Source organism: Macaca fascicularis, chromosome 20 (assembly GCF_037993035.2).
Source record: "Macaca fascicularis isolate 582-1 chromosome 20, T2T-MFA8v1.1".
Lineage (NCBI taxonomy): Eukaryota > Metazoa > Chordata > Mammalia > Primates > Cercopithecidae > Macaca > Macaca fascicularis.
In genome coordinates, this window is record NC_088394.1 from 27,068,733 (window position 1) to 27,092,857 (window position 24,125).

General features: G+C 48.2%; 1 protein-coding gene and 1 non-coding gene across 7 annotated transcripts in view; both read right to left on the reverse strand.

Annotated features, from left to right (window-relative positions):
• The window catches only part of GSG1L (GSG1 like), a 274,733-nt gene that overhangs the window by 199,973 nt on the left and 50,635 nt on the right, over window positions 1–24,125 (reverse strand). The window lies entirely within an intron of this gene.
• On the reverse strand, window positions 8,789–8,891 carry LOC123570768 (U6 spliceosomal RNA). The gene has a single exon (XR_006695012.2). It is a non-coding gene; the product is annotated as a U6 spliceosomal RNA (small nuclear RNA).

The following is a 24,125-nucleotide window of genomic DNA, read 5'->3' on the forward strand; positions in this document are numbered from 1 at the left end:
AGATTCTAAACTTAAGTCTTCTTAACCCAAACTAACTTAGACATAACAAATAGGGTCCCTGAAAGGCCAAGAGAGGTATATTAGGCTTATTTGTTACGTTAAAATTATATGGGCCAGGGGCGGTGGCTCACACCGGTAATCCCAGCACTTTGGGAGTCCAAGGCAGGTGGATCACCTGAGGTCAGGAGTTCAAGACCAGCCTGCCCAACATGGTGAAACCTCGTCTCTGCTAAAAATACAAAAATTAGCCAGGCATGGTGGCAAATGCCTGTAGTCCCAGCTACTTGGGAGGTTGAGGCACGAGAATCGCTTGAACCCAGGATGCAGAAGTTGCAGTGTGCCGAGATCACACCACTGCACTCCAGGGGGCAACAGAATAAGACTCAGTCTAAAACAAAACAAGTATATGGGAAACATTGTCAAATAAGAAAGGGTGCTTAACTTTTTTGAGTTGTATTTGTATAAATGTGTTATTAATATGTGTCCCAAAATTGTAGGAAATTCCTAAAGGTCTAATATGTCTTAGTATATGCAGTTAATTGCTTTTTCTGATTCTTTTTCCTAAAAACTTTTTGCAAATGCTAAAGTGCTGTGTCTTCGAGGAAATTCACGGAAAGGACCCTGACAAGTCATCTTGAATAACAGGTTTCTGATAACGTTGGAGATGATACCATTAGGCTAGTAGAAACTTACAGAGCTCTTAATTAGCTGATGTGTTTATGAGAACTGCTAACCCAACATCAAGCAAAACAAGAATTACTCACAGGGGGCCTGAACCAATAAAGGACTGAAATCATTTTTATGACCTTTTGTTTGAACCATTGCTGTTTCTTTTTATGTTTTCTTTTTCAGAGTCAAATTTTTTTTTCTTTCTTTTGAGCTATTTATAGCTACAGCAATTGGGCAGAGTATACACACTTGTGAGCAAAACTGAGACATTTACATTTCCCTCTGTCTAAGTTCTCCATAATTTGGAAACTTTTCATGAATATTCTTATTTTATTACAATATAGGTATGAACATGCATTCACTAAGAATATGTTTTCTTTTGCCACTGGACACATTGGAGATACTTGTTATTATGCCAAGGTTTTGACTAGAATGGTGTATTTTTAGATATGACCATCCTGCTTTGAGGAATTGAGGTTGACTTAATAGAGCCAATAAAAGGTGCCTCGGAAAGACTGACCTAGTTCCTTGTCTTATGGTTCTCTTGCAAGATTCCTGACCTGTGATAAATAAAGAATGTCACTTTCTAGCAGGTCCAAGAACCTCAAGATATTTTGGGACCTCAAGAAGAAAAGAATTCACCCAATTCATACAGGCAGTTCAGGCACATTTTGATGGTGAATCCATGACTTGGCTTCCGAAATCTAGACCTTCAAAAGTCTAATTCAAAATACCTTATGTTCCAGCAAAGCCAACCTAAAAAGAGTCTATGTGGTCAATCGCTAGTCTTGTTCCACCTTATGCAAATAATCGGGCCAACTGTAGTAAGGCTAAAACCTATTTTTCAAATCAACTAGGTCTTACTATGATTTTTCTTTGGTAGAAAAGGGGAATTGGAGACAGAAAAACTATCTTTCAGAAGAAAACTATAACACACCTGTTATTAGATTCCAGCCTTGACCATTGTTTCTGAGTTTTTATTATTTGCCTACAATTTGGACTGAATCCTGAATTATTTCCTGGCTACAAGTCTCTAAAGAAGAACTGGGTTTTAATTTTCTTCGTGATGTTTTTAGTTTGCTCCCTGATGGAATAGGTTCTGTTTTTTGGTTTTTGGTTTTTTTTTCTGGCATACAAATTCTCTTTTTGATTGTAGTATTTGTGTGCATTATATTCCTTTTTTTTTTCCTTTTTTTTTTTTTTTTTGAGATGGAGTCTCTCTGTTGCCCAGGCTGGAGTGCAACGGTGCGATCTTGGCTCACTGCAACCTTTGCCCCCCGGTTCAAGCGATTCTCCTGCCTCAGCCTCCTGAGTAGCTGGGATTACAGGCATGCACCACCATGCCTGGCTAACTTTTGTATTTTTAGTAGAGACGAGGTTTCACCATGTTGGTCAGGCTGGTCTCGAACTCCTGACCTCAGGTGATCCACCCACCTCAGCCTCCCAAAATGCTGGAATTATAGGCATAAGCCACTGTGCCTGGCCTATATTTCTACTATTCAAATTATTAATGCTATGTATCTCTCATTGTTTTACTTGTTCTGAGAAAACCAAAATCATGGTATTCCAAAGACTAGAGATTATTCAACAAAGGCTGCAAATCTCCCTGATTTGGAATCCCACTGGGCCCAATCTATTTCCCATTGCCAATGCACTGCTGATAAAGCTATACCACACCAAGCGTCCTCCCTCTAGACCCAGGGACTATCCCAGGAGAGGTGGGTGAGTGAGATTGTAAGGGCAGGTTTCCAGGGGTGGAGCGTAAGAAGACAGCCTGTTGCATGGCAAGAGTGACGCCATCTTGAAGCAAAACCCCCACGATGACTGATGTTTGACTCCTGCAGCAAGGTCTTTAAGCAATGCCTGTGGCACAGATGACCCCTCATCAAGATGCTTATCTAACTTCCCTAGTGCTCATGAGTTTTGCAAGAAAGCCTGAGGTGTGATGAGCTATACATGTTTTACTCTAAAGGCTTGCTAGATAAAGGATATTTCCGGTTGGGCCCGGTGGCTCACGCCTGTAATCCCAGCACTTTGGGAGGCCGAAGCAGGTGGATCACCTGAGGACAGTTTGAGACCACCTTGGCCAGCATAGTGAAACCTCATCTCTACTAAAAATACAAAAACTAGCCAGGTGTGGTGGCATGTGTCTGTAATCCCAGTTACTCGGGAGGCTGAGGCAGGAGAATCATTTGAACCTGGGAAGCCGAGGTTGCAGTGAGCTGAGATTATGCCACTGTACTCCAGCCTGGGCAACAAGAGTGAAACTCCATCTCAAAAAAAAAAAAAAAAGGGATTTTTTTGGAGGGTGGGTGTGGGGAGCCACTGTCTCTCAGCCACCAGATATATTACTTCTGTTAGTAAGTTCCTATTAATTTTTTTTTTTTTCTGAGAAGCCAAATTTGTGAGCCTCATTCTTTGGCCTCTCGGCTCCCTCAGCCTTTGGGGATAGATTTGCATAGACCTGCTCATTGCAGAACGCAGTTCTTCTTCTGTCTTCCCTTGACATACAATTATCCACCTCTGCTAGAGATGGAAGCAGGAATTTAGGGATTACGGAGTCCACCGCCCTCAGTTTCCAGACACGGAAACCACGGCCCAGGGAGGGCCTTGGGTGACTTGAGATCTCATCATGAGTCAGATATTAAGCTGAAGTTGGGACCCACATCCTCCACCTTATAATCTAGAAGGTATGAGAGAATGAGGTCCCCACAGTCTCTGCCTACAGAAAATAATAACAGCTAATGTTTATTGAGAACTTACTATGTACCAGGTGCTATTGAAATGTCCATATGTCTAATTCTCATAATAACTACATGAAAGAGGTACTATTATTATGCCCACTTTTGAATGGAGAAACAGAAGTACGGTGAGGTTTAGTACCTGAGTCGGGATTCCGGCCCAAGCACTCTAACTCCAGAGTTTCCACTTGTTTTTTGTTGTTGTTGTTGAGACAGAGTCTTGCTCTGTCACCCAGGCTGGAGTGCAGTGGCACAATGGTGGCTCACTGCAACCTCCACCTCCCGGGCTCAAGCGATTCTCATGCCTCAGCCTCCCAAGTAGCTGGGACTACAGGCATGCGCCACCATGCCCAGCTAATTTTTTGTACTTTTAGTAGAGACAGGGTTTCACCATGTTGCCCAGGCTGGCCTCGAACTCCTGAGCTCTGGTAAACTGCCAACCTCAGCCTCCCAAAGTGCTGGGATTACAGGCGAAAGCCACCGCACCTGGCCCAGAGTCCCCACTTTCAATCATATTTGGAGGAATGGAACTTGTAGGAAGGATTTTGTCTATTCTGCTGCACTCCAGACAGTAGAACCAGGCTCAACAGGCCCAAGGAGAGGGATTCTGCCCAATATAATAAAATAATGGCCCAGCCTCGAAAAAGGCCCCTATGCAATAGCATGAAACTTTCCGATGGTGTGAGAGAGGAGAAAGGAAGAAGCTGGTCAGGCAGGCCCAGTTAGGGTGGGTCCTTAGTTGAATTCTTTCAAGCAAAAGAACAGCCTGCAGGCACAGATAAGGAAACTTGCACATGGCGACTTGCCTAAGACATCCCCACAGCCACACAGATAAGAAAAGCTACACAGACGACTTGCCCAGACATGTCCGCAGTGGAAAATTCTGTCCCCTGACACATGTGCAGAAAGGGGAACAAAGCAATACGCAGTAACTCAAGCTAAGGGTTCACATGTGCACTAGGAGGACAGGGTGGAGCTACCAGAAATTCATGCCTTATGCAAATGAGACACCCAGGCCTCATCCATTTCTTATAAAAGCCTTTGCATTCGGCTGTATAAACAGCAACCCTCTTCCAGGCCCCCTCTCTGCACAGGAGAGCTTTCTTCTTTTGCTTGTTAAACTTTTGCCCCAACCTCATCCTTTGTGTCCATGATCCTTACTTTTCTTAGTCGTGAGACAAAAAACTCCAGGTGATACCTCATGAGAGACTGCTACAACCACTATTTTGTGGTGCATTGGCAAGACTGTAACATAAGGATAGGAGAAAGGCTTGAACCACCGAGGGGAGATGTTGCCAAGATATTCAAGCAGCTGATGGAGGATGGGGCTGCGCCAGTGTTTCTCAGGTTCCTCGGAGGGTTCAGAATGGTGGGGGGATGTGGTGTTAAACTACACTAAGTTGTGTCATAGGGAACAATTCTCCCTCTAATTCCTTTCCAACCCTTCAGATGACTTCCAAAAGAAAACATCAGTTTTGTGCAAGCCTGTCTTTAACATTGCTCTAACTCTTGCTGATAATACTTCCTAATACTTCCTGTTTCAAAAAGAAAAAAGCTCACGATATCCAGCTAGAGTTTGATGGCATTATTTTTCTTTTATGCTCACATGTGCACACATGCACACACACACATGCACATATATATTTCTTCTATTTTGGAGAGTTTCACTGGCTTTCCACTCCCAGTTTTGACCTAAAGTTCCCCTTTTACATTCATTTTTGTAAGAAGACTGTGAGCCAATAAAAAAAAAATCATAGTAGGAGATGAATATGTGGCTAGAAATAAATTAACAAAGGTGATATGAAAATAGTCAAAGTCTGGAAACACCGAGATAAAAGAATTATCTGCTTCTAGGCCCACTCCAGTCTCAGAGGTCACAGGGCCACCACATTGCACATAATGGAGCGCCACTCACGTTGTGGTTTATAGCAACAACATTCCCTGAATCGTGCAGTGCACAGCCTGTGCAGCTGTACACAGCTGCCATGGATATTTTTAGAGTTACAAATATCCCAAACATACGAGGGAAGAGAGATAATCTTCTGGCTGGCTGCCCTGAAATTGGCAGCCAAAGTTTCTCACTCCAAATTATGTTATTTTCTGTTCATGATCCGCCTACAGCATCCCCAAGCTCAGGGGCCCACCAGGCATCCTAGGCAGCATTGGGTCTCAACCCAACCTTGAGAAGAACAGGAGAAACAGGCCCAGGGCTCTCCTCGGGGGAGACTCATGAACATCATCCCAGCAAGGCTGCAAAAAGATGAACTGCACGTTCAAGTGTAAAGGCAGCAGGCAGACATTCTCGGACATGAACGCCCTCAGAGAACATGGTATCCATGAGCCATTCTCGAAAAAACTAGCTGACATTGAAATACAGCTCACCAAGGAAGAATCAAAATAAGCCCAAGAATGGAGAAGTCATAATAAAACCCCACGGTGGGTGAAGAATCTATGTGAATACGTAACCAGATGAAACAATTGGAGATATTGTCGTTGGAACACCTCGATGCTGTACAAATCATATAAGCACCAAAAATCAGGAAGTCAGAGGCAGGAAGAACTGTAGTCAGCACGTATTTCTTAGAAGAAATCTACCAGAAAGACCTTGCTTAAAGACCGCAGGGACACACTTCTATCCCCCTCCCCTGCAAAACCACAAAGTTAATTATCTCCCCCAAGGTTAAAAGGGCCAGGCAGAAGAGAATGGAGAGTGGAATTCAGGTCTGCCACGTGAACACAAAGTGGGCCTCACTTGTCGTGAGGGACGCCAGTCCCAGTGGCTCTTGAACTCCTGGCCTCAAGCAGTTCTCCTACCTCAGCCCTCCCAAGTAGCTAGGATTACAGGCGTGCACCACCGCACCTGGCTCCAGTAGGCTCTCAAACCCAGGGCCATTGACGAAGGACCTCTCATGTCTTAAGAAGTTCCTGTACTGATTAAAACACACACACACACACAGAGCCAGGCACAGTGGCTCACACCTGTAATCCTAGCACTGTGGGAGGCCAAGGTGGGAGGATTGCTTGAGCCCAGGAGTTTGAGACCAGCGTGCGTCGGCAACATAGTGAGACTCCATATCTAAAAAAAGAAAAAACAACTTTTTTTTAAAGTAAAAACACACACAAGAAAATCAACCTACACTCACCCATACACCCAGTCCTAAACAGCACCGTTTCTCTCTCTCTCTGTCACTCACACTCATTTCTCTCTAGGTCCATTGCCTCAGCCTCTCCTCTGGCCTCCTGGCCTCCATACCATCAGCCACAGGAATACTTGTAGAACCCATATCTGAATTCTGCTCAGAAACCTCAATTGCCTTTAGCTCTCACCAGAATTGTGCCCTCAGACATTTATGAAAAATTTGGACTCCTAAAAATGCATATTCTCTGTGACCCAATAATTCCATTTCTTGGAACTCATCTTACACGTGTGCAAAATTACACAAGGTCAAGATCATTCATTGCAACCTTATTTTAATAGGAAAGGACTGGAAATAACCTAAATTTCCATTAATTAAATAAGAAACATACATTCAACTTATGGAAGGATCATAACCATTAAAATGAACAAGGCTACTCTCTCTCTCACAATATAATTATTAATTAGTATTCACACAGAATATTAATAGTATATGGAAAAGTGGGGACCTCACTGAAGTTTCAGACCCACTGGTCAACCAGAATGAGTCTACACATCTCTGCCTGGCCCTTTTGTCTAGTGTGGTCTCTTGATATTCTCCATCAGATGCTCTATTCATTTTCCATTGCTGCTGTAACAAATTAACGCAAACAAAACATAATGGCTAAAACAATACAAAATTTCTATCTTATAAATCTTTTTCCTTTTTCCTTTTCTTTTTTATTTTTTAGACAGTGTCTCACTGTGCAGTGGCTCGATCTTGGCTCACTGCAGCCTCTGCCTCCCAGGCTTAATTGATTCTCCTGCCTCAACCTCCTGATTAGCTGGGATTACAGGCATGTGCCACCATGCCCGGCTGATTTTTGTATTTTTTAGTACAGACGGGCTTCACCATGTTGACCAGGCTGGTCTCAAACTCCTGACTTCAGGTGATCCACCCACCTCGGCCTCCCAAAGTGCTGGGATTCCAGGTGTGAGCCACCACGCCTGGCCTTGTCTTGTAATTCTATAGGTCAGGAGTCCACCATGATTCTCACTAGGCTAAAATCAAGGTGTAGGCCCAGCCACATCCCCGAGAGGAGGCTCCAGGGAAGACAGCATGTCCTTGCCTCTTCCACCTTCTCCTGGATGCCCACATGCCTTGATTCGTGGTTCCCTATGTTCGAAACCAGCCATGTCAAATCTCCCTTCTTTCATAGACACACCTCTCCCTCTGCCTACAGCTGGGAAGTGTTCTCCCCCCCCCCCTTTTTTTTTTTTTTGAGACAGAGTCTCGCTCTGTCGCTCAGACTGGAGTGCGGTGGTGCAATCTCAGCTCACTGCAACCTCTGCCCCCTGGGTTCAAGCAATTCTCCTGTCTCAGTCTTCCAAGTAGCTGGGATTACAGGCACCCACTACCATGGTTCTCCACTTTCAAGGACTCACAGAATGAGGTCAGGCCCATTTGGATACTCCAGGATAACCTCCCACCTCAAAATCCTTAATGTAGTAATCACATCTGAGAAAGTCCCTTCGCACCACGTAAACGAACACAGTCACGGGTTGGGTTACAAAGTTTGTGATGTGGACATCTTTGCTTGTTTTCTATTGTTGATTTTATTTATTTTTATTGTTATTATTTATATTTTTTATTTCAATGCTTTAGGGGTACAAGTGGTTTTTGGTTACATGGATGAATTGTGTAGTGGTAAAGCCTCAGATTTCGGTGCCCCCATTACCCAAGCAGTGTCCTTCATACCCAATATGTAGTTTTTCATCCCTCACTTCCTCCCACCCTCCCCACTTCTTTTTTTTTTTTTTTTTTTTTTTTTTTTTTTTTTTTTTGTGAGATAGAGTCTCACTCTGCTGCCCAGGCTGGAGTGCAGTGGCGCAATCTTGGCTCACTGTAACCTCCACCTCCCAGCTTCAAGCAATTCTCCTGACTCGGCCTCCCAAGTAGCTGAGATTACAGGCATGCGCCACCACTCTTGACTTTTTGTATTTTTAGTAGAGATGGGGTTTCACCATGTTAGCCTGGCTGGTTTTGAACTCCTGACCTCAAGTTATCCACCCACCGCGGCCTCCCAAAGTGCTGGGATTACAGGTGTGAGCCATCGTGCCTGGCCCCTCCCCACTTCTGAGTCTCCCATGTCCACGTACCACTCTACGTGCCTTTGCATACCTATAACTTAGCTCCCATTTATAAGTAAGAACATACAGAGTCTGGTTTTCTATTCCGGAGTTACTTCACTTAGAATAATGGAAAAATATGGAATGCTTCATGAATTTGTGTGTTATCCTTGCGCAGAGGCCATGCTCTCTCTGTATCACTCCAATTTTAGTGTATGTGCTGCCAGAGCAAGCACTGATGTGGACATCTTTGGAGTGTACGACACTATTCCACCTAGCACAGATACCCTATATCCCCAGCTACCAAAGCATTTGCCACATCTCATCAAACACAAGACCTCACCAGGCCCGGTAGCTCCTACCTGTAATCCCAGCATTTTGGGAGGTCAAGGCAGGAGGATTGCTTGATGCCAGGAGCTCAAGGTCAGCCTGGGCAACAGAGTAAGATCTCATCTCTACAAAAATTAAAAAATTAGCTGGGCATGGTGGCATGAACCTGTAGTCCCAGCTACTCGGGAGGCTGAGGCAGGAAGCATTTGAGCCCAGTTCAAGATTGCAACAAGCTGTGATCGTGCCACTGCCCTACAGCCTGAGCAACAGAGTGAAACCTTGTTTCAAAAAAATTAATCAATAAATAATTTTTTTAAAAAACCCCAAGACTATGGACCAGTGCCTCCACCTGAAATGCTTTCTCATCTGCCCAAATGCTACTCAGACATTCAAGGCTGAACTCAAAAGCCCCTTCCTCCGTGAAGCCCTCTCTAATTTCCCCCAAACAGAGTTAATGACACAGTCAGCACTTTCAAAAAGTCCCTCTATATGACACGTGTTACTAGGCATTTGAATTACATGTTTACTTGTACATTTCTCAGTGTCCTGCAAGCAATTTAAGAATGAAAACGGACATATTCAACTACATGTCCCCACCATTCATCACAATGCCTGGAGCATAATAGGGTTTAATATTTAATAATCAATGATTGGGTCAGGCGTGGTGGCTCACACCTGTAATCCTAGCACTTTGGGAGGCCAAGGCGGGCAGATCACTTGAGGGCAGGAATTCAAGACCAGCCTGGCCAACATGGTGAAACCCCATATCTACTAAAAATACAAAAATCAGTTGTGTGTGGTGGTGCATGACTGTAATGCCAGCTACTCAGGAAGCTGAGGCACGAGAATCACTGGAACCTGGAAGGCTTCAAGGGTTGCAGTGAGCTGAGATCGCACCACTGCACTCCAGCCTGGGCAACAGAGCAAGACTCTGTCTCAGAACAAAAATAGCAATAATAATAATAACAATCACTGATGGAATGAATGACCAAATTCTTTCTATTTTATCATGGAGTGCACTATTTCATACATAATCCAAAATATGATTTTATGCATCTGTTGTTATTCCACATGCCTGGCCCATCACGTGAACTCTATAAATATTTGCCGCATAAATAAATTAATACTCATACCTAATATTTATTGAACATTTTCTATATGCCAGGCACTTAGCTAAGTTCTTATAAGCTCTGCCTCCCTAACCTAATTCTTCATGATACCTCTCAAGGGAGTACTACTGTATTCGTTTGGGTAGTTAATACTAGCTGCTGTTACAAACACCTCAAAATCTTAAAGGTTCTTTCTTAGCTGCTTCTCCTGAATGACATATATCCATGCAGTGACTCAGGGATCCAGGCTCCCTCTATGGTGTAGCTGCACCACAGATGAGGGAGAGAAAGTAGAGGGAGGACACACAGTATATTTGCCCACCTCAGTCCATCACTTCCACTCATATCCCTTTGGCCAGACTAGTCACATGGACATTCCAAGTGCAAAGGATGCTGGGAAATGCAGAGGAACTCAAGGCTACTGATAAGCATGGAGTTACAGCTGCAATCATCATCTTCCTCATTGTACAGTGGAAGAAGCAGAGGTTCAGAGGAATGGAGACACTGCCCAAGTCCTTTTACTACTGTGTGTAGGAGACAAGTTCAACCTCAGATCTGTCTGTCTGTATAGACCCAGCCCTTAACCATTACTTGCTCACATCTGACATTCTGTGTGCTCAAAAGTTAGGCCACAGTGGGGCGCAATGGCTCACGCCTATAATTCCAGCACTTTGGGAGGCCAAGGTGGGAGGATCACTTGAGCCCAGGATTCTGAGACCAGCCTGCACAACATAGTGAGACCTCGTCTCTACCAAATAATTCTAAAAATAATAAAAGTAAAAATGAAAAGTCCACCTCAGAGAGTGAAGCCGAGGACCTTGCTGCATGGCAGGAAGGACTCCACCCTGGGATGGGACATTTCCTCTGGACAATGCCCCAGCAGATAATCCACAAAGAGCTAATCGGGAATTGGCTGGGTCTTGCATTTTGCTATTTGCTTAGTCCTGCCAGAATTCGTTTATTCATAAGCGTCTAAACGATGACATGAGGCAGATGTTACGTGCTGATTTTGCCCTCCGGACTGGTGCAAGAGGGGAAACGAAATCTACTCTTTTAAGCGAACACCAGATGAAGCTTGAACAAAACGAATACCTCTTGCCGGACAAGCAGCTCTCTAAGCTTCCCACAGACGCTCTCAGAGTGTCATTTCTGGGGTTTATTTGGCAGTTGTTTACTGTCAGGAAAGAAATATTGCTCCTTCTTGGCTACATCTCTCCTATCCTCCTCCTACAACCATCCCCCAACAGTGTTAGCCATTTGCCCTTGTAGTTTAGAATTGTAATAAAGAATTTCCCCTTGACCCCCTGTTGCTTTGTCCGGCATCAATCCAGAGTCAACGCCCTCTTTCCAAACCCCACCATTCTTCTCACCTGTTCCTCATCTTCCAGCGTCAGCATTCCACGCTGAGACAATTGCAATTACAAGTCAATTCTCAATTATTCAGGGCTGATTATTCACGGAGTGAATTGCTCAGGCTTTCTGCTTCCCCCTCCCTCTGTGGGCTTTGTTCTACTCATTAGCACCTCCCCCAGCAGACAAGAAAGGAAAAGAAAAGTTTGCTGAACTCCCATCCCTCAAAACCAGTGGCTGGTTAGCCACTTCCGTTTGGCCAGGGAGGCGACTGGGATCCTGGACTTTATCTGTCCATGCTGCCTCTTCCCCAATTCACATAGCTAGTGCAGAATTGCCATCATTTTTCCAGGAAGGGGAGGAGAGGTACAGCCAACGCCAGCCTGGGTCTTTCATCCCCAGGGCTGCTCCCACCAGCCTGTGACGTCTGTGTGCTTGACAACAGCGTGTGCCCACGTGGAAGTGTGTGCGTGAGGGTGCACGAGACACCCGGTGTTGTCAGCTACAGCGTACAGCTTGATGGCAGGGGCTGTCTCTTTACAGCACGAAATATGTCAAGGGACCATTGTGTGATGGCATATCTAATAAATACAATGAATTTTCAAAAACAAATCAGAGAGAGGCAGACGAAAGGCAATTCACTCGCACGTGAAATTGTCTCCTCCACCAGCTTACCCAAAACGGGGCTTGTTTTTAGACCAGAGGCCCTCCCCCAGGTCAAAGCCTCTGATCTTGGGGGATGCGAACCATTGTCCCTTACTGAAGGGCAGCAGGACAAACGAGCTCCCCCTGGAAAGATCATTTTGGGGCCCTCGAGAGGAAGAACAGACACTGGCCCAGTGGACAGAGTATGTATCAGCCCAGAAGGGGGCCCAAGGTTGGCCCAGGCAGAACTGAGTCACCTCTGCTACAATCACCACTTCCTGCAGCCTGGCAGCCTGGTCTCCACCCGCTGCTGGGCAACCTTCAGAACTATCATCTACAAGGGCAGAGCAGCCTATGTATAGGCAAGAGTGGGGTTCCTGTGCGGGGAGAATGAGATAGGTCCTTCAACTCTCTCCCAGCAAACCCGGCCAAACTCCTGGCACTCTAACTCTGGGCCATCTTGCCTCATTTTTGCATTCAATCAACAAATACTCATTAAGCACCTACTACGTGCCAGGCTGTGTTGGAAGCACTGAGGATTCAGTGGTGCGCAAGACGTGATGTTTTCACTCCAGCAGGGAAACAGATGTAAACAAGTCAACAAATAAACAAACAACAGATGGTGATATGTGCCCTGAATAAAATAAAATGGGATGCTGTGATAGAATAACAGGGTGAGCGAGGCTTCTCTGATGGGCTGATCAGGGCCTTTTCTCCAGGAGAGAACATTCCAGCTCAAACCTGATGAGGACAAGCCGGCCATGTAAAAGATCCAGCGGGTGGCCGGGCACCAGCACTGTGGGAGACCAACGCGGGAGGATCGCTTGAGCCCAGGAGTTCGAGACTAGCCTGGGCAACATGGCAAGATCCCATCTCTACAAAAATTTTAAAAATTAGCCAAGCATGGTGACATATGCCTGTAGTCCCAGCTACTCAAGAGGCTAAGGCAGGGGGATCGCTTGAGCCCAGGAGGTGGGGACTGGAGTGAGCTGTATTTGCAGTGTACCACTGCACTGTAGCCTGTGACAGAGGAAGATCATGTCTCAAAACAAATTAAAAAGAAAAAAAGAGGCCGGGTGCAGTGGCTCATGCCTGTAATCCCAGCACTTTGGGAGGCTGAGGCGGGCAGATCACAAGGTCAGGAGATTGAGACCATCCTGGCTAACACGGTGAAACTCCGTCTCTACTAAAAATACCAAAAAAATAAAATAAAATAAAATAATAAAATAAAATAAATATTAGCCGGGAGTGTAGTCCCAGCTACTCAGGAGGCTGAGGCAGGAGAATGGCGTGAACCCGGGAGGCAGAGCTTGCAGTGAGCCGAGATTGCGCCACTGCACTCCAGCCTGGACGACAGAGTGAGATTTCATCTCAAAAAAAAAAAAGAAAAAGAAAAAAAGATCCAGGGGGAGAGCATCTCAGGCAAAAGGCACAACAAGTCCAAAGGCCCTGGGGCAGAATGAGCTTGGAGTGCTGGAGAAACAGCAAAGAGGCTGTTGTGAGGGAGTCCTGGGGCAATGGGAGAGGCCGGGGCCGGGTTGCTCAGCCTCGTGCTGGGGCAGCCTTAAGGAGAAATGCTGCCGCTCTGGGAAGCCACTGAGGGCATCAAGCAGACGAGCACTGTGATCTGATTTGCATTCTTAAAAGTGCTATCTGGAGGCTGGGTGGCTGCAAAAGACAGAACCCACTCACAGGAGCTTGAGCACGGATGCTTGTTAACACAGAAGGATACACCGGCATCCCGCTGAACCCAGCAGCAGGGACTGCAGGAGAGGGCAGCTATGGGAACTGAGCAACCTCTCTCAGGCTGTCTCAGCCCCTCTCTGCTCCTCTGAACACAGGCCTGCCTCCCTTAAGCACTCAACCCCTTGTCCCTGTGTCTAGCCCTACAGAAGCCAACCCACCTCCCAGAGTCCTCCAAACTCCCAGGACAGAGGAACCGATTGGCCCAGTTCAGGTCACATGTCCAGCTCTAGTGGCCAATCAGCATGGCCGGGTAGATCATGGCCTTGCAGGAAAACATGGCTGCCAGCATGGCCATGACTGATGTTGGGGAAGCCCCCAGAGGAGAAGGACTGGGCTGGACACGTCTCTCCAAAGTGCCCGTTCCCCAGTGCTTCCCAGAATTCCCTCTGGCAGCCTTCCCTTACTTCCTTCATTCCTGTCTCCATCTCAATCCCCAACCCCAACCCAACCAGGGGCCAGGACTGGCCAGACCACAGGGTTCCTCAGACCTTAGGGAGTGGGGAGTTTCCCATTGAGGGTAACAGGGACCCTAGAAGCAGGGGCAACAAAGGGAAAAGGTCAAACCCAGAAAGATGGCGGCTGGGATCTGGAGGGCAGGAAGACTGCTCTGAAAAGCTTGAAGCCAGAAACCAGGAGCAGAAAAACAGCAGTCAGTGTGGCAGGACGACACGGGCGGCACAGCTGCTGGTGCCCACTGCGAGCGTCACGCACCAGCCAGGCCTAGTGGGGCTGCTGGGCTGACGGCCACTCAGCCCGAGGCGCCTGTGTGCACAGCAGGGTGGAGGGGGCCGGAGAGAGCCCACAGGGTGGTGAGTGGGGGCTGAGCTTGGCTCCTCCTGCAGCTCAGAGGCCTCCGCTCTCAGAGAGGGTAGCTCTCTGCCCACTCTCCTCAGTTCCGGCTGCTCACTTGCCGCCAAGGCCCCAAGAACAGCCGGTGTGGGCATCAGTGATGCTGGCATCTGGGCCTTGGTCTATCCGCAGTTTAATTGCAAAGGGGTGTCCTGGGAGGAACAGTGGCTGGAGGGGAATGAGGGAGCGAGAGGGAGGAGGTGAGGGAGTTCCTGTCTCGGTAGGAGCTGAGGGCCAGAAGGAGGGAAGGACGGAAACCCAGAGAGCCAGAAGCAGGGGGAGAGAGAAAGGGAGAGTGAGTGAGGGGAAAAAAAAAAAAGAGGAGGCCGGGCAGGTTGGCTTACACTTATAATGCTGGAGCTTTGGGTGGCCAAGGCAGGAGGATTGCTTGAGGTCATGAGTTTGAGACCAGCCAGGGCAACATAATGAGACCCCATCTCTACAAAAAACACAAAAATTTACCAAGCGTGGTGGTGCGTGCCTGTAATCCCAACTACTCAGGAGGCTGAGGCAGGAAGATTGCTTAAACCCAGGAGGCGGAAGCTGCAGTGAGCTATGGTTGCGCCCCTGCACTCCAACCTGAGCAACAGAGCAAGACCCTGTCTCAAAATTAATAAATAAATAAAAGATAGAGAAAAACAGAACAGAGTAAATCAGACAAAGAGACCAAAATGGAGAGAGATGGAGACAGACATGGCAACGAAAACAGCCAGAGAGCCAAAGACTGAGGACTGCCTGGGCTCGAACCCAGCTGCCACAACTAATGACAAGTTACACTTATTAGTCCGCTAGGACTGCCATAAAAAGCACCACAAATAGGTGGCCTGAACACCAGACAGTTCCTGTCTCACAGCTCTGGAGGGTGGAGGGCCAAAATTAAGAAGTTGGTAGGGCTGATTCCTTCTGAGGGCTGTGGGGGAAGGATCTGTTTCCGGCCTTCTCCTTTTTTTGTGAGACAGAGTTTTGCTCTTGTTGCCCAGGCTGGAGTGCAGTGGCGTGATCTCGGCTCACCACAACCTCCGCCTCCTGGGTTCAAGTGATTCTCCTGCCTCAGCCTCCCAAGTAGCTGGGATTACAGGCATGCACCACCATGCCCAGCTAAGTTTGTATTTTTAGTAGAGACAGGGGTTTCACCATGGTGGTCAGCCTGGTCTCGAACTCCTGACCTCAAGTGATCTGCCCGCCTCGGCCTCCCAAAGTGCCGGGATTACAGCCGGGCCTGTCTCCCTGACTTGTAGATGCTGCCTTCCCATCCACATGGCATTCTCCCTGTGTAGGTTTGTATTTCTGCATTTCCCCATGTTAGGAGGACATCTGCCATATTGGATTAGGGCTTCCTCAAAAGACTTCATTTCAACTTGATTACATCTATAAAAACCTTCGCTCCAAATGAGATCACATTCTGAGGTACTGGGGGTTAGGAGTTCAACATATGAATGGTATGGGGGGGCATAATTCAACCTGTCACATTCCTTAACCTCTCTATGCCTCAGTTTCCTCTGTGCCTCAGTTTCCTATTCCTAAAATAGGCATAATAATAGTATCTTCCTCAGAGGTGATTCCGAGGATCCAGGCATAGAGCCTGGCAGGTAATAAAAGCTTAATAAGTGTTAATTACATTGTCATTGTTTTGTTACTATTTGGTGCATTTAAGCAGAATAACAGCCCCTAAAACGTCCATGCTTTAATCTTTGGAAGCTGTAAGATGGAAACTGTTACTTTACAAAACAGAAGGGACTTTGCAGGTGGAATTAAGGTTGCAGCCCCTGAAATGGGGAGATGATGCGTTATCCAAGTGGACCCAATGTCATCATGGGCCCATAACAGCAGAGAACCTTCCCCAGCTGCAGGAAGAGAGGGAAAGGCCAGGAGAGAAAAACTCGGCCCGCTGTTGCCGACTCTGAAGATGGAGAAGACGGGGTGGGGGGTCCCTAGCCAAGGAACAGGGTGACCTCTAGAAGCCAAGAACAGCCCTTCGTTTACAGCCAGCAAGAAAGCAGGGACCTCCGTCCTACCATCTGGAGGAACTGAATTCTGCCAACAATCAGAATAAGCAAAAATTGCATTCACCCCTAGAGCCTCCGGAACAAGGCACAGCCTGCCAACACCTTGACTATATTTTATTTATTTATTTATGTATTTATTTCAGACAGAGTCTTGCTCTGTCACCCAGGCTAGAGTGCAGAGGCACGATCTCAGCTCACTGCAACCTCCGCCTCCCGGGTTCAAGAGATTCTTGTGGCTCAGCCTCCCAAGTGACTGTGACTACAGGCATGCATCACCATGCCTGGCTAATTTTTGTATTTTTAGTGGAGATGGGGTTTCACCATGCTGGCCAGACTGGTCTCAAACTCCTTGCCTCAGGTGATCCGCCCACCTTGGCCTCCCAAAGTGCTGGGATTACAGGCGTAGGCCACCACGTCTGCCCCATGTCACCTTGATTTTAGGTGGATGAGACTGTCCTGGGTTCCAGTTGGCAGAACTGTAAGATAATACATGTATGCTGTTTTAAGCCACTAAGTTTGTGGGGTCATTTATTACAGCACCGACAGAAAACTAACACATTCTGAAAATGCCAGGCAAATGGGAGTGGGTGATCTGGTCGACCAAGTCCTCAGGTGGGAGGCCAGGTGGACACCAGTGCACCCTAGGGGCAAGGAGCCACCCTAGCAACCATGGAGAGGCCGGGCCACCTGGAGGACCCCTGGGGAACAGAAGCAGGACCCACACACTGGCCTTTGCAGCTGGCACAGCATCTAAACACAGACAGAAAAGCCAGAGGGTATCTGCGCCCAGTCGGGGAGACACCGAGAGCCCCCAGGGAGATAAGGGAGCCCCAGGCCCCACCCATAGGCCCCTCCACCACTCCAGAGGGGACCCTGACTGTCAGAGACTGAGTAATGCCCCCACCACGAGGTCCACGTCCTAACCCTCGGAATCTGTGATATCTTACTTTACATGGCAAAAGGGACTCTACTGGGTGATGAAGATAAGGATCGAGAGCTGGGGAAGATTAGCCGGGATTATCCAGGTGGGTCCAATGTAATCACCAGGGTCCATATAAGATAGAAGCCAGAGAATAAAAAAAAGACGACACGATACAAAACCAAAGGTTGGAGTGACGGACTTTGAAGATGCAGGAGATACAAGACAAGGAGTATAACTGGCATCAAGAGACTGGAAAAGGCAAGGAAACCTCCTCCCTGAAGCCCCCAGGAGTGCAGCCCTGTGGATGCCTTCATTTTGGACTCCTGTCCTCCAGAACTGTGTGAGAATAAATGTGCATGTGTGTGGTTTGTTTGTTTGCATTTTTGTTTTGAGACAGGGTCTTGCTCTGTCACCCAGGCTGGAGTGCAGCAGTGCCATCACAGGTCACTGCCACCTCAATCTCCGAGGCTCAGGTGATCCTCCCACCTCAATCTCCTGAGTATCTGGGACCACAGGTGTGCACCACCACACCCAGTTAATTTTTTAAAATTATCTGTAGAGATGGGGGTCCCCCTGTGTTGCCCAGGCTGGTCTCAAACTCCTGGGCTCAAGTGATCCACCTGCCTCAGCCTCCCGAAGTGCTGGGATGACAGGTTTGAGCCACCGCGCCCAGCCTAAATTTGTGTTGTTTTAAGTCACTGAGTTTGTGGTAATCTGAGGACCCTGGTGTATGATAGATGCAACTGACAGCAATAACAACTTAAGCATACCCTGTATGGCAGACTTAAGGAATAAGGATTGCCGGAGAAAGGGTGTTACGTGAAAGTGCTATAGAAACTGCACGCATTTTACAAGCCGTTGTTCTTGTCCAGCCCATCGCCACTGGAGCACTCTGTAGGTAAGTTCGCCCAAGTAAACCATATGGCTTTTGTTTGTTTGTTTGTTTGTTTGTTTGTTTGTTTGTTTGTTTGTTTGTTTTTAGAGATGGAGTCTCTTGTCACCCAGGCTGGAGTGCAGTGGCGTGATCACAGCTCACTGTAACCTCCGCCTCCCAGGTTCAAGCAATTCTCCTGCCTCAGCCTCCCGTGTAGCTGGGACTACAGGCGTGCGCCATCACACCCGGCTAATTTTCATATTTTTGGTAGAGATAGGGTTTCACCATGTTGGCCAGGCTGGTCTCGAATTCCTGACCTCAGGTGATCCGCCTGCCTCGGCCTCCCAAAGTGTTGGGATTACAGGCGTGAGCCACCACGCCTGGCAAAACCCTATGTTTAGTTTGCTGGCTCCAGGTCTCTTCCTTGGCCTCTCGAACCTGGTACCATCCCTCCTGAAGTTAAGAGGGGTCCAGCACAACACCTGGCCGAGGCTGCCTCCATCGCTAGCCACTGCTGCCCCTTGTCCAGACCATTGCAGCAGCCTCCTTATGGCCTCCCTGCCTACCGTCTCACTCCCTTACATCTATTCCAACCCAGCCACCAGGGAGATCTTCTAGAAAAGTACATCAGATTGCATCACCACCCTCCCTGCCTGCCAAGGACTTCTCATCACACTTAGAATGAAACCCAGGTCCTCACGGTGGCCAGCAGGGCCCTAGCCCAGTGGCTGTCGGCCCTCACTGCATATTTGAGTCAACCGAGGGGCTTTTAGAAAGAAGTAATGTCCAGAATGTGGGGTGCAGTTGTCAGTACTTGTTTGTTTGTTTGTTTTGAGACAGAGTCTCGATTTGTCACCCAGGCTGGAGTACAGTGGCAGGATTTCGGCCCACTACAACCGTTGCCTCCCAGGTTAAAGCGATTCTCCTGCCTTAGCCTCCCGAGTAGCTGGGATTACAGTTACACACCACCATGCCTGGTTAATTTTTGTATTTTTAGTAGAGATGGGGTTTCATCATGTTGGCCAGTCTGGTCTTGAACTCCTGACCTCAAGTGATCCACCCATCTTGGCCTCCCAAAGTGCTGGGATTACGGGAGTAAGCCACGGTGCTTGGCCACGTCAGTACTGTTTTCACTGCCCAGGTCTGAGCGCATGTGCCCCATATGAGATGCTTGTTCTCCTTCCTGCTTTTTCCCCAACCTTCTCCCTCAATCATTGTGCTCCAGACCCTGTGGCTTCCTCGAAGCTCCCTGCACACACCAAACACTGTCCAGGCTCAGACATTGCACCTGCTTGCTCTGTCACCCCAGATACCTTTGGAGCTTGTGCCCTCAAAGTGGCCTTCCTGACCCCCATTATAAAATAGCACCCCCGCTCCCCCTGCACTCCCTTATCCCAGACCCTGATGCATTTGTCTCAGTGACACTCAGCCTGCCTGTGGGAACACATGCATTTGTGTGTGTGCTCATCTGATTCCTCACTGGACCATCAGTTCCATGAGGGCAGAATCCCTGTATCACTCACCACTGATTCCCAAGTATCCAGTGCCTAGCACAGGGCGCGGGCTCATTACCTATTTGGTGAATGAGTAAATGCGTGCTTTGTTGTTACCCCCAGTCTCTGGCCCTACCAGGCAAGGCTCACCACGGAAGCAAATTCAGGACCAAACTCCAGCAAAGAGGCTTCCATGAGGCAGGGATGCAGTGGAAAGGGCACTGGCCTTGGGTCGGCAAGCCTAGAACGGAGTCGCACAGTGGGTGACCCTGAGGGAGTCACTGCACCTCTCTGAGTCTCAGTTTCCTCATCTGTAAAATGGGGATGATGACTTAACTGCTTCAGCCCACTTCACAGCTGTTAGCCGCATAACAAGTGAAGAAACGGTCTTATCTTAGCTACTGGCACCAGAATTCCTCTTGAGGACAGAAATGACTTTGTGGAGAAAAATGTTTTGACAAGAGCTTCAGTACAGAAGGCAAGTGCCCCAATGTCTTCATGCACACACACACACACACACACGCAAAACACGCACACACATGCTTGCAAGGTTCTATATCGGCTGCCAACAGGAAAGGCTTCAGGGGAGAGGGAAGCGGCTTTGCATGCATGAGGAAGAGACACTGGGAACTCCTTGGGAAATCCAGGTAGAAGGAAGAGGGACCAGGCGGATGCCAGATGCACCGTGTCACCTGCACTGTGTGATGGAACCTCCCACGGATCTTCAGTAAAGTCAGCAAAATCCTCAGACGCTCTTTGAGAGGGATTTATCACTATGGAAACCCAAGAAGGGGCAGCGTCTTATCTTGACACTAACCCCACTCAGGAGGGAGTCAACCACCAGAAACCCAGACCCCAAATGCAGAGGCAGGTTAGGGGTAGGGGAAGGCTTGGACCCTAAAGACAGTGTGCTCTGTGGGGGCATTTTGCTAAAAGGTACCTAGTCCCCAAGAGGGACACAGAGCCCCCTCTGATTGCTGCAGGTCAGAAAGAAAATATTGGATTGGACTAATACGGGAGAGCTATTTGCAGACCAAAAAGTGCTGTTGGATCTGGAGGTGCCACCGTGCCAAGGCCATTTCCAGCCTGCAAGGACCTTCAATCTCCATGAGACCTGCGCCCACTGGAAACACACTTCTTTGCTCCCCAGCTCCAGGAAACTCATTCACATCTGCCCCTGACAGGAGAAGCCATCCACCCGTCCTCCTGCCTGACGGAGTCTCCGTGATGGAGGCCAGCGATCAGGAATAATGGATAAAGATGGCACCAAACATCCCTCCACCGGAAATCATTCCTTGGCAACTGATGCCCAGCAGGAGCGGGGAGCATGTCATCTAGAACTCCCACAGGACGGTGATTGCAAAATTCAAATGTAGCCGCCCGCAACTGCCTCTGACAGGAAGTTTGATCGGCGTCCCGGGTCACATGATAGCTCCCCTGTACCAGCCTCCGCCTTTTCTGGGGTGGTCAAGCAGGCCTGGGAGCCCGAGGGTAGCCCCCAAGAGCTCCCAGGTGAATGAAAGGCAGCCCAATACACATGCCCAGATGGCTGTATGGAAAATAACCTCACCCTGATTTCAAACAAGGTTTCCCCTGGAGAGTCTACGAGTTTTAGAGGCAGAGGCAGTTGTTGGAACTGTGTTCACTGGGAGGAAGGAAGGAAGGAAGGAAGGGCTGTTCTCAGCACAGAGCCTGGGCCTGGCCTGGTCCTTGCCAGTCCTGCCTCATGACAGCCGCCCCTGCCTGAGCAGGCCTCCCAGCCCAGCCGCCTGCAGGACATCCTCCGTCCAGGGTTGGGGGCTGTGAGCTCACATGCTTTATACAGGGTCATGAAACTGAAAAAAGGGGCTGGTGTAAGAGGATTGAGGAGTGGGCACCCTGCCTCAGCAGTCAGGGACAAAAGGGAGCGTGGGGACTGTCATGAACTGGAGCACATGGGCCCATCCGAAAGAGGCAGACACCGTCCAGCTCGAGTCAGTCGTGGCCGCGTGCAGCCCAGTCCTGCTAGATCCTTCCTGTCATCCAAGAGAAGCCAGAACCCTGGCTTTTGGGTGGAATCACCTGATTTTTCCAGTTTGAAATGAGAGAGACTGCCCTTTGGCCCCAGTGCCCATCTGCCTCCTTCTTCTGTGCCTTCACGGCCATCGAGGACCATGTGGACCAAGGCAGTGCCTCGGGATGGCAGAGCAACTGTCTGGAGGGATTCTGGGCCCCTGAAGTGGAGCTGAGATGCCTGATTCGTTCAGACTTTTATGTGACAGAGGACAGAAAGCTTCTATTTCGCTTAAGCCGCTGTAATTTTGGGTATTTGGCTCAGCAGTCGGACTTAACTCCTAACTAATGCAGTTGGCCACAGATTCCATTTTCAGATTCCCAGCGAGCCCAGCCAACTCTGCCAGCCAGCAGCCGTCAGCTTGCAACCCTGACCTAGGGTGATGTTCTAAACAGAACCCACCAGACCATGTTACTCCCCTGCTTGCAAACTCTGAGCGTTCCCCTCAGCTCAACTAAGTCCAAATTCCCTGACGCCCCCAAGCAGGGGCTTCACAACCAGCTCTGCTCTGGTCTCAAATTTCATACTCCCACGCAGTCGCTACAGCTGCTCCAAACGCCCCACGGTTTCTGAGCCCCCAAGGTCACCGCTTCCTCCAGGCAGCCACCCCTCTCCTAGGCTGAGTCAGTCACGCCCCCCTCTGCCCTCCCACCACCCCTTAAACACATCCTATTAATACCCTGTTATGGCACACATCATGTGGTATTCTAATTGCATTAGCCTGTGAAAGCAGCAGCTCTGGAGGCAGCCCAAAATCCCAGTGCTGAAACTCACTCACTGTGTGATCTTAGGCCAGTCACTCAACCTCTCTGAGCCTCCATTTTCTCATCCATGGTGAACTGGTGACTATATTGATTAAATATTTAACACATGTAGACAGAATGTCTATTGGGCCAGGTATTATGCTAGGCACTGAACACACAAAACTGTACCTGCCATCATAGAGCTTACAAACTTAGAATGCAGATTGACCTGAAATGAGATTTTATACAAAAAAAAAAAAAAAAAAAAAAAAAAGATACTTCTGGCTGAGCATGGTGGCTCATGCCTATAATCCCAGTGCTTTGGGAGGCCAAGATGGGAGGATCACTCAAGGCAAAGAGCTCCAGGCCAGTCTCAGCTACACAGCAAGACCGTGTCTGTGTGAAAAATTTTTTAAAATAAATTAAAATTATACAGGGTGGCAGCATGTATCTATAGTCCCAGCTACTCAGGAAGTTGAGGTGGGAGGATCACCTGAGCCCAAGAGTTCAAGGCTGCAGTGAGCTATGATCATGCCGCTGTACTCTAGTCTGGGAAACAGAGCAAGACCTCTCAAAAAAAAAAAAGTTACTTCAATGCAATTGATAAAACTTAAAGTGCTGGGGTGAGGTGGCTCACACCTGTAATCCCATCACTTTGGGAGGCCGAGGCAGGTGGATCACCTGAGGTCAGGAGTTCGAGACAAGCCTGACCAACATGGTGAAATCCCATCTTTACTAAGTACAAAAAATTAGCTGGGCGTGGTGGCATATGCCTGTAATCCCAGTTACTTGGGAGGCCGAGGCAGGAGAATCGCTTGAACCCAGGAGGTGGAGGTTGCAGTGAGCTGAGATTTCACCATTGCACTCCAACCTGGGCAACAAGAGCGAAACTCTGACTCAAAAACAAAAAACAAAACAAACAAACAAACAAAAAACAACCTTACAAGGGAGAAATATAATGCACGTGTGGATAATGGAGAGATCCAACCTAGTCTGGGAGAGGAGGCAGAGGACGTTCTTTTGAGGAGGTAACATTTATGGAGAGTTATATAGTAGGAGCCAGCTAGGCAAGTGAGGAGAGCTGGCGAGCAGAAGAAGGTGGGTGTCAAAAGGAAGAGACGGCACGTGCAAAGGCCCTGCCACAGGAAGAGAATCTCCTTTTCCAGAAACCCAAAGAGATCATGACTATAATGTGTGGGGACGGAGCAACTATGCTTTGGGTCTTCAGGGCCCAGAACAGAGCTTGGCACATGGGAAATGTTACTAGACCCTGTTGCCCACCACCCTCTGATTTGGTGACTGTATGTCCACACATGGGCTTGGCATTTCCCAAGTACCAACCACGTGCCA